This window comes from Merops nubicus, unplaced genomic scaffold (assembly GCF_000691845.1).
Source record: "Merops nubicus isolate BGI_N331 unplaced genomic scaffold, ASM69184v1 scaffold21215, whole genome shotgun sequence".
NCBI lineage: Eukaryota > Metazoa > Chordata > Aves > Coraciiformes > Meropidae > Merops > Merops nubicus.
In genome coordinates, this window is record NW_008609223.1 from 48,986 (window position 1) to 60,971 (window position 11,986).

Consider the following 11,986-nt stretch of genomic DNA (forward strand, 5'->3'; position numbering starts at 1 on the left):
GGTATGACTGGAGATGGGAAATTGTGCAGCTGGGCCAACCTGATAAAAATTATCAGCTATCCCACATCACTTTTATTCAGCTAGCAATTCTGGGCATCTCTATCAGTACTCTGGATTTCTACATTATTTTCCTAATCTAAGTTGCTCTGCCTCAGAGCTCAATTACTTCTTTTGTTTTAGCATGACCTGAAGTTATGTTCATATGCTTGCAAGTTGGGAACTGAAGTAAGATCAGTCAGTGATGAGTTTCATACCCAGTGCAGGGGGGAAGGGATGTGAGCCAAAACCAACCAACAAAACGTTTGAAATGCACCAGAATGACAAACCAGTGAGTGGACAGGGGCCATCACAAGCTGTGGCTTGCTCGGGTGCCTCTCCATGGTGTGTGCTGTGGGAGGTGAGGAGCACGTTGGTCCTTCCCGCAGCCAGGCTGTCAGTGTGCTTGGCAACAACAGTCCAGGTGAATTTTGGCTCTTTTTGTCCAGCACCTTTGGACTAAATGAACCTCTTGTGTGAGAAGTGGCCGGTGGTTCTTGAAAATACACCTGTCTGCTGCTGAGTGTGTGGCTTGACCAGCATGACCAGCCTGGTACTGTTTTGACCATGAGCTTTAACAGGATGCGTTCCTGGAGGTTGCTGTGTAAGATTTGGCTAAGGAACAGGGGGGGTCAAACCTGGCTGAAGCCAAAACATGAGCTGTGCTGCACCAATTCATTGACACAGGCAGCAACTGGGATGAGCAAATGCTGCTCAGGAGGGAAAAAAAGCTGGATGGTAGAAAGAGGGTGCAGTGACCAAGAGAGGACAGGTCAGAGTGCAGCATGCAGGCTGAGGATCAGCCCTGGGATCACCTGCTGCACTTCCAGGCAGCTCTCAGTGAATTAGCAGTTGCTGTCCTATTTCCAAGCCACAGAGGATCTGGTTTAAGCCAGAGCTGATTCCTTTTTAAAGGCTGGGAAAACCACTGCACGAATACAAGCTGCACTTTTTGCAGTTTGCAGGGTGAAAAAGCTTCCAAGTGCTCAGGTGGTCTTAGTGTTGGAGCTGCTGCTATAACCTGCTTCAGTAGGACGTAGTCTACTGTATGGCTCCAGCTGTGTGGCACCTGGGCTGTAAAAGGGGGGAGCTGGGGAATGGACAATTATCTCCAACATTATTTGTGGTGTTGCTGATTTATGGGGGGCTGGAATCCGCAGTGTGAAATGAGGGTTGTTACAGAGCTGTTTTTTATGGCCAGGTGGCAGTGTGTGTGCTTCTGCCGAGGGATGACATTCACAGGACTAGGACATCTGAGAAAGAAAATGCTGGTTTCAACCCCCTGTCAAGGAGGTTTTATTAGGAGATATGAAAACATGCAATTTGTGTCTTCCTGATAGTTCCTGCGCCCTGGGAAAGCTGAAGCTGGTCTTTGTAGCTTAAATCAATTAGGAGAAGGATGCAGGATGCCTTTTTTGTTTCAGGCACATATTTTTCATGGGTGCATTCCAGATAAAATGCTGTTCTGTCAGGGATTCTAATCACCTTTCAGCCATTTATGTAAAATACATGTCTCTGAAAGAGGTAATGAATGTGTTATCCCTGAGGCTTGGAGACTGCTGGGATGTGAAGTGCCACTGTAAGGCAGTGAGATGTGGGCATTCTTCTCAGGCCTTCTGCCCCCACCTACTCGGCTGCCACCTCGAGCATCTCTGTGATGTGGGAGATGAGGGAGAGAATGTGCAAAGTCAAAATAAATTCACTGTACAGCGCTTTACAATAAGGTCACCTCTGATGTAAGGCTGGTATTTAATGGCCACTGGCTTCATTATAAATCTGTTTCCATGAGCGTGTGCTCTGCTTAAATTGTGAGTCTTGAGAGAGGTGAAGAGATTGATTTAAAACAGACCTGTGAGGTGAGCAGGTGGGGACAAGAAGGGAGGAAATGTGTCATGTCGAATCATGACATTTCAGGTGATCTACACATCCCTGCCTGTCTTTGGACCTCAGCCCCTGCTCTAAATAGCTCTTTAAGAACTTGGAATTGACAGCCAGAGCAGAAGCCAAGACCTGCTGTAGGCTGGGCAGCACCTCCCCTTCCCAGGTGATCTGGCTCCAAAGGAGAGTCAATATGCTGCAAGGAGAGATGTCTGCTCCCCCCCTGCCTCCAGCTGCATACGGACCCAGGCTGCTGCTGGGCCTTCCTAGGGAACACATCAGGTGGTGAGTTGGAGCTGTGCTTATTCTTAGCCAAAAGATCATAAGAAGAAGTATTAATTTAATTTTCCTGAGAACCTACCAGTTTTGTCATGGAGAGGTTAATTAGGAAGAGAGGCAAAGCGTTTGCTACCTTTCTGTCTATTTGTGGAAATGGAGTTGAGCAGTTAACCAATGTGTGCTGCTTAGAAAATGTGTACCATGCTATGTTTACCTAAAATAGAAAACTGACATATGCACTTTTTATTAGCACTTCTTAACTGTTAAATAAAATGCTACACAGAGATAAGGAAAACAAGACGTTCAGAACGTGCTGCTCTCATCTTAAGAATCTGACACTTAAATATGTCAATATTGCATTATCAGTCTGCTGCTGTGTTTGCTTTTCTGAAAGTGATGAAGGGAGCATGACTTACATAATTTCCAAAAAAAAATTGAATAGAAAATCTATATAATTATTGAAGCAGTACAAAAGAGGAAAATTGTAATGGCTTCCAAATTAGAGTGGATGTGACAGTCCCCATTTCTTAGCTCTCTGTGTCTTGTCAAATTTTGTGTAACATTCTGCTATTTTGAGAAACATTAGCTCCTCTCCCCCTCTTGCAGTTGGCTAAATAGGCTCTATATCTTGTAACCTTGCAGGTGACAAAATGTGCTCCTTCACCACAGTCCACACAGTGCTAGATCATTTCAGCCTTTTTGAGTAAATGACACGCAACTCTATAACTGCATGATTAGGCCCATAGATTACCAGATTACATCTATAAATCTTCACCATAGCTACCACTCACTTGGCAGAAATAGTGAAGTTTCATCATTTGTCCTCATGTAGAAAACATGCTGTGAAATGCAACCTCAAAGGTCACTGGGATGGCATTTCCTTTTGTGGCCCTTAATAAACCTGCAGCTAATGCAGCAATTACCAAGCCCAATTACCACTATGCTGGCTTCAGAGAATTTCTTTTCCAAAGTCTGGACAGTCAGATTCCACTCCCTTCAGTTAATACGTGAGGTAGACTCAGCTGTCTGTACAATTGTTAGGCACTTCTTGAACAGGCTATTTGTGCAATAAGGGCCTGTCTGAATGAGGACGTTGTGCCAACAGAACTTGAATGGGGTATTTAAGCAGCACTAAAAAGATGTGTGTAAAAAAGGTTCATGGGCACTCCTACTTCAGTGCTAGTTTTATTTTGAATAACCTGCTCCTATTCCACCTCAGCTAAATCCAAATAAACTGAAATGGAAAACATTGTCCAGCTCTTTATACACATGCATTCCCCAGTACTTTTGCATTTATATACATATATAAACATACAAGTGACTCTATCTGATGCAGTTCCTCTACCTCGTGAGCTATAGTCACATACTCAGCATTTATTTAAACTTGAGAGTCTGGAGACATTGTACAAACTAACACGTTTCCTTCCTCAGCTCACAAAGGGGCTTGAGAAGCTGCATGGCTTTGTTGTAACCACATTAATATCACAGCTGCTAACTCCTGAGTTGCACTGTCTAGAAAAGGAACTGGTACAATCTACTTCTTTGGCAACAGTCCAGTGCTGATACACACTCTTCAAATCACAACATGTTTGACTGAAATGGAGCCAATGGAATAATTCTTTACAAAGGAGAAGAGCTACAGTGTAATACCTTCAAAGTGGCTGCAGCATTGAGTTGCAGCTCTTTGTTCAGTTGCAGAGGAAGATAAATGCATTTGGATACCAAGTATCTGGGCATCATTATTCCTTTCCCCTGCTCTTCATGGTGCTTTCCTTGGAGGGCATAATTGCTAGGGCTGCTCTCAAGAGCTTCAGCTAGAGGTACCTGAGAGGCACCTGCCAGGAATTCAGCATTTAACAGCAGTCCCTGTTTGCTTTGCCCCTCAAAAGTTTTGCTTCCATAACAGGAGAATTTTGTCTGGTTTGTTTTATGTTTGACAGGTCAGCTGCCCATTTATTTTATTAATCTCTAATTGGCATTTAAAACAATGCCTGCTGATTTTAGATGTATTTCAGCTCTCATGAAAATTACTCTGGGTAATTCCTTCTTTTCTGAAGTAGCCAAAAGGAAATCACTAATTTGCAGATTGCCCCAAATTCCATTGTTTCCATTTATACAATTCATGCACAGCCATTACCAACAATAACTGTGACCTTAGATCCTATTTAGCATTGTTTTCAGGTTTCCAGTTGTAGGAAGAGAAATATAGATATCTCCATTTTGTACAAGGGAACTTGCACCACTTATGTCCAAACTATCCTACATGTTGTGACCCTTCAGGCACACTACAAAAATATTAGCCAAGGAAGAGTGCTGGCCAGTACTGAGTGTAGGCTTAGCCACTGTGGCAGGACAAGAGATGATGGATTTGAAGATGTGTGGCTGTGTTACTGGTTGAAAGATCCTCTCACTGCTGCTCAGATGTTAGCTGTGTTTCTGGCTTTGTGTGAGGGTGTCTGTGGCTTTGGATCAGCATCTGCTTTCTCATTTAAAATGATGTAAGTCACATAAGCATAAAGAAATGTCTAAGAGGAGCTAATAAAATTAGTAGATTAATAAAATGTATAAACTTGAGAGGAAATGTGCTATTCAAAGTCAACTGATTGTTCACAAGAAGAACTGCCAGCTTTAAGAAGGGAGGTAATGGATTACATGTGAGAGGAAACTTCTGGATGAGATGAGTGAAAATTGCTTTGGTAGATTAAACTCTGTCAGTAAAAATGCTCCAAGAGGAGATAAGACTGTGATAATCCATAATAGGGTTGGAATAATATTTTTCCTGCCTACGATTCAGCCCTAATTCTAATGTTTGTCTGATATGTCCCACAATCTTGCAATTAATCCATCATTGTCAGAAGTATAAGGAATATAATATGCTCCGAAAATAAGCAAATTGAACTTCTCAGATAAACTAATCTTCTTACAGCAGGTAATTTCAGGAAGATAATTCTTGCACACAGCATATTTTACTACTGGTGAACAGTATGACTGCTACACATCATCTAAATATATTAACAAATAAAATAGTCTTTTCTGATCTCTGTAATATTTGTGGTCCACCTCTGGATTTCCATCCATTTCAGTGCCAGTATGGAAGGATACACGAAAGCTTAGCCAAATTTTCACATTTCTGCTTCACAATACAGAAAACTGTTCAGTTATTGTGTTTCATACGTTGAAAACTCCATCAGTCTTGCCAAAATTAGTGGAAATGGAAATAATAGCCATTTTTTTGGTGCATGGTATTTAAGAGAGTTGTACATTGGTGCCCTCTACACACACTCTGGAGAACTGCATTACTTTGGTTTGTCTGGTTTAACATAAACTCGAGAATGATATGTGACAGATTTAAGTAACTAAACAGTATTTCAGGAGCTTAATGAAATCCATGAACTATTGCAGTGACAAAGAGTTATAGATTATTGGATCTTCAAATAGCAGAAAATGCTCTTTTCCCCGAGTAGAAGTGTCATTGATTCAGTATTATTATCACCACCACCAATTTATGACTTTTTCTACAAAATTCCCTGTTTTCCCTAGAAAAAAAAAGTGGCCTCCTTTCTAATAATACTTTACTCCTGTTATATAGTTAATTTACTTAGAAATTGACAAATTCAGGGATCTGCTTATTAAAAATAAAATAGGTAAACCATATTTTGTAAGCCTTGGGCCAGCACAGGGAGCAAAAGCCGAGCACAGAGGTCCTGCCTTGGCTAGAGAACCCTTCAGAGGAGAACCTGCCATTTACCATCTGGCTGTAGGACACCAGTGAAGGAAGGAGGATGTGAGGATGAAGGTGAGACTGTAACTGTGTGGGAGGGCAGAAGATTAAAAAGCAGAAATAAAAAGTGACTTAGAGTTGAATCAATGGACGTGGACTTGACTTTAAACCACCTCGCAGTCAGCAGCGGCTGCGACTCCCTGGTGAGCACTCAGGTGATGGGGACCTGGAAATAACAAACACCATGTGTCAGATAATAAAACAAAAATTGCATGTTTTTAACATGACTGAAGGTATGAATCAAATGATCAGCCAAGCCATGCTAAACAGAGAACTCCTCCTATCCATTTGACCAGCAGGTCCCCTCTACACTCCATATGCTTCATGCCACAGAACAGACCCAAATACCTCGTCTAGCTTCTCATCATCTAGTATGACAGCGGGATTACACTACCCAGAGTGGTGAGATGCACTCACTGCTGTATTCTGACACCTTTTAAAGTGATGTTTGTTGTTGGAAAAGCGTGCAGAGGCGTAAGTGTTCGCTGAGGAGCCTAAATGGAGCCCCACTGTTTCTTTGTGTGCTCTCCCAGCTGACTGCACTGCTGACAGACAGCGCTATTAGGTGGTCATTAGCACCGCGTCTGAAAGCTTGGCTGCTGCTGATAATAACAGGCTATTCAATATTTGGAGCCTTTGTGAGAAAGAGGGTACCTAAATGAGAATAATGAGGTCATTCTATGACATGCCTGAGGATAGGAAACCGTGGGTAACTTTTTAGCCCGTTTGATATGTGCACACATTACATTCCACCGTGACAGATTATTTCTAGCCTTCAAAAAAACAAAGCTTCTTCCATTAAGTCACACCAGTCACACCATACAACATCAGCACCGAGTGGTGATCACAATATTGGTGTCCCTGTAAAGCACAACCTTCAAATAATTCTGTGTAACTCAATCTAAAAGAAAATGTATGTATGGACAGAGAGGTGAAGTAGAGCAAGGGGTTGAGATAGTGTCAGAAACACAGCAAATTTTAAGTTAGCAAAATTTAAAAGGATTCTATGATAAAAAGATTGCTTCCCATCCTGCTTCATGTTTTCTTTTGCCAAATGAGATGCACGGAATATTTTGGCTTTGAAAAGATGAACAAACTGAATTTTTAATTTTAGACCTGCTTCTTGCTTAGAGCAGTTGCTGTTTCTCTTAAGACTGGCTCCCTTTCCTTTGCAAATGGGCCCAACATTTTACACCAGGGGCTGTTCCAAGATGCTTCCCAGTGGAGCAGCCCGAGGCTCGAGCTGTGCTGTGTGTTGTTCCCCAGTCTGTTTGGTACCATGTTGTTCTGCCTCCCAGCTGCACTAGCCCAGGAGTGGCTGTGACAGCCTGCACAGGGCTAGGGATTAACATGCTTTAGCTCCCTGCTCAGCTGAGCAGGTTAACACTCTCAAAGTTTACAACAGCAGTAGGCAAAGTCTCCGTTCTTCTGGTTGTTCTGCAGGGTTGCTTCCTATGTTTCTGCCTGCAGAGGTGGCGCTTGAGGAACTCTCCTGGGCATGCAAGAGAGTCACACACCTTTCAGGCTGTGCCACTGGGCACAGGAAGCGTGCTGGCCCTTAGCTCTGTCCTCTTGAAAGCTCAGTCACCTTTGCTAGACAGGATGTTTGTGTGGGTCTGCTTTAGCTTCATTGGTATTCCAGTTCCATTTGGTGCTGTTTCTAGTGGTGTCAGCTGTGTGTAGTTAGGGGAGATCTGCATCATACAGCTCGCTGCTTTGTATTTACCTTCAGCTTCTGTAGCTTTGTTTAGCGTTGGAGCCTCAGTGCACAAGCACAGCCCCTAAGAACTCGGTGCTGAGCTTTGTAAGCTCACTCCTGCCCCTCAGTGGGTTGTGTTGCCTGTGCTGGGAAGGACCTTTCCCTTCACTGGGTCCTGCAGCACCGTCACACCTTCAGCCTGGGGAGAGGGGAAGGCCACGGGGGGATGGGAGTGAAAGCACCTCGCTTTCGGAGAGCTCCGTGTGCTGGCAGGCAGTTTCTCTTTGCACCCCCCTACAGCAGTCACCCTGGAGGGAAGCAGACTGGCAAGTGTCCTTCTGTTCCAGTTTCTCTCCTTTTAATTTCCATCTTCTTGGTCTTACTGGCTTTTTTTACAAGGGATTACTGAGTAGTTCCTTCTAGAGCAGAAGGTTTAATTCAAATTATTCAGGGACTTTACAAGCTGAGTGTGTTAAACTTTTTGAATTCATCTAGGTCTCAAGCCTAAATTTTTTTCTTAATTAAAAAGGTTTAATGTGTGATTGCCCTTTTTAAAGTGGATACTTTGAAGATTGAGCCTCTTCAATACTATAATTGGAGCAATATGCACACGCCCTACCTGAAAGGCAATTACAAATACAGAGAATGGCATGTAGTGTTTGTTTTATAATCCTGATGTCTTATTAGATGTTATAAATTACCTCTCAGCTCAAACACAACAGTTACTTCTGATTCTTGAATCACTAACAATCCACCCTGAACTGGAACAAAACACTATTCTAGAAGAATGGGAAGGCAGGAAAAGGGATTGATTCATGGTATTATTTTGGTACAAAATGAAGCCTTTTAAAATAGAGTGTTTTTTCATTAGCAGAAAGGCTGGAAAAGAACAAATGTTTTCTTGGTGTTCACACAGTGGCTGGGGTGTCATGACCCTGCACGTCAGCCTAGCTCCTGCCCTCCTCACTTTCAAGGTGGGCAGGAATGGGCTCCAAGAACTGTACCTGGAGTATTTTAATGCCTCTTTATCATAGCAATGATCTACACACGTGGTAGTCTTACTTTCAAAGCTGGAAAAGTGGTTCTGCTGTTCATTAAATTAATTGCACAAGTCATTATATTTAAATAGAATGTGTATTCATTAAAGACTGTAGAATCTGTGAAGTTCTATTAAAAGCTCACAGTACAGACAGTGTAATTTCAGGAGCCAAGTCTGGCTTTCCAACATCAAGAGGTGGCTTAAGCTTTGCTGGTACTTTAGGCATATTTCCTCATTATGCACTGGATTAATCTGCTACTGTATTTGGCTAGAAGGAGTAAAAGACGACTCGCTGGGAGAGATTTCCTGCTGCTTTAACTCTGTGCCTCCATGTACTGAACCTTTAGATGTCTGCAGCACATCCTGCTATATTTACTGTGTGGTTTTGGAGCCCAAGCTGTCAATACTAGGCAATATGGGAACTTCAGGTCTTAATAATTTACGTCTCAACCTTAGGTCAAATATTTTCCAAATCCTTAAGTTTACAGAAAATATACTAAAAGACTCCAATGCTGAAAGCTAAATAGAAAGAAGACAGATTGTATTGTTTTTCATCTCACAATCCTTGAGTCAAATGCAGGATTTTTTTAAACAATTGGAATTTGTAATAAGGAGAGTAATGATCAAGTGCTTGCATTATCAGAACCTAATAAGCAAGATCTTAAAAAGGACATTAAAACTCTTTCATTGGAAGTTTTTGTTTGGCAGAACAAAGTAATTGTTTATCTCAAGTACGAAAATGCTATTGAGAAGAAAATCAAGCTGGTTTGGAATCTGCAAACTTAGGAATTCTTCCTCCTCTGGATTCCATTGTATCTGACTCATCTTACTTTTTAAAAGGCTACATAATTTGGATTACAACGTTTCTGAAGTGAAATAATGGGCAAGAGTTCTCATGAAAAAAAATCCCAATGCCAACTTGCTACCATGTTATGACACTGCTGTCTGGAAGAGGTAATTATGAAAAGGAAGATAATCATAAGTCAATCATAAGTTTTAAGCTATAACTTTTCCCATTGATTTTAATATAACATATATTTGTCTTTCTAAAGAAGTCTTTTCAAAGGAATTGTTTGATTAATTATTATTCTGTGTTTTTTGTTTTCTCCTCTCTAGTGTTCATAATGGCTTCTGGGCTTTTGGTTTACCCTTTTGGTTTCAACTCTGCTACTGTGAAGAGATTCTGTGAGAATTCAGACATCTACTATGCAGGAGAGTGCCAGATTGGCTGGGGGTACATGCTGGCAATTGTTGGGGTCATGTTGTCTGTCTTTTTACCATTCTTTGCAAAATATGCACCAAAAGAGCACATATCTCCAACTCCAATACCTACTATTTTATAGTATTTTCTTACTGTTCAAGAACAGAACATTCCTGTCTATAGGCAATGGGCAGAAATTATTATAGCACTTCCATTTAGCTGTATTGCTAAAGAGAGAAAAGGAGATGGGGAAGAGAAGGTCAGAGTCACAAAGACCAAAAGTGCATTGATAGTCTTCCGTAAGTATGAGCAGCAACACTCTGGAATTGAAATAAGATTAATCAGCAGCCTTTCCAGTGCTCTAAACACATAGTGGCATAATGCCTTAGACAAAAAAAAAATATCTTTATCCTCAAAACGTCTGTCTACCTCCCAGTTTCTTTTGTGTCTCAAAATTGTAAGTCTTTTAAAAGCTTCAATTCACTTTTTATATATTATTAGATGTCAAAACTTTTGTGAACCCAACAATTTTAAAATCAATAATGATATTTTGTTACAATTATTTTGGTTAGTGAAAAAGTGCTTACTGGTAGCCATGGCCTAAAATTAAACTGCAGATCTAAAAAGAATTGTATACAAAAAAAAAGTTTCTTTGTAATCCATATCTATTAGCAGTACCTGTGTATTGGGAGTTTTTGGCACACTTTTTAATACCGACCTGATCTTCAAGATTTAGAGTCATCTTCATGAAGACTTGCATAAAATTTAGATTACTGTTTTTCAGAGAGAGAGAGAGAGACCTAACTACTTCCTAAAGCTTCATGATGATTTAATAGTTTAACAACAGGAAAAAAGATGCTAATAATTTGGTTTTGTTATTTCTTAAATTATTATTTTAGGTGGACTTGTAAAAAATTACTTGAATAATTTTAACTGTAGATTTTGGTTTTTTAGGGGGGGAGGGGTTTAAGGCTGAAAAGAAAAATTTCTGTTTACAAAAATATATGTGCCCAGTGGCCCTTGTATGTAGTGATAATACTAAGGCAGAATTAATTAGATTCTAATATTTCCATTAAGAGCTCATTAGAGTTAAAAAAAAAAAGGGGGAGGTGAAATGCTACTGAAAATGACAAGTAAGAGTCTGATGCTGTGTCAGAACTAGCAAAAGGCCATATTTCATGGGTTTGTATGTGAAATTTGTGAAGTCTGATTTCCACACTAGCACTGAGTTCATTACTACCAAGCATTGAAAGAAGTGCACTTGATTGCCTTAAGCAAAAGAAACATTGGGTTCTAGTCTCACCCCACCGTTACCTTTTTCATTTAAAATAAAAACTGAATTCTAATGCTATTCTCATCTTTTCTTTTCTATTATTTATTTAAAAAGAAATAACCACATAGATGATATTTAATTCAGAGCTGTACTTCTTAGTTTTGTATTTAGACATAAACCAAGTGGCCAGATTTATTGTTCTTCACTTAGCTGAGTCCAACTGCTTCCTGAATTTTATTCTTTTTTTTAATGGAAAGTGTACATGAAAGGACAGACAGAGACATGTTGAGGATGTATAAGAAAATGCAAACAGCCAGAACAATCACTGTGTTATTTTAATACATGTCAGAGACTTCTGCAGTCTTGTTTACATTCCTCACCCTTCTAAACTTCAATGGAATGTTGCATTATTTTCCAAAAAAAGTGTCTGTTGTTATGTTTTCATGCACTCTAAGGGCAAATTCTGCACATAAACAGCAACTTCCCTCACTAATCACTGAAAACAGAGATTTCAGTGTAGAGTTAAGTACACTGAGCATGAGAGAGAGCACGTGTGCTATATTTTTTGATCACAGTGACTAAGGAATTAAATCTTCCAAATATTTAACAAAGTAGGTTGAAGGAATGCCTCTGAAGTAAGAAGAATAAATTTCAGTCACTTCTGTATAGTAATGTACTTTTCAGTAATGTCTTACCCATTTTTTTAAATGAATGGCTGAAACTGGTAATTTTCATGCAAGAGTCAGAAAAGTGAGGAATCACAAAACACATGTAAAAACAAAATTATCAGACGGAGGTAG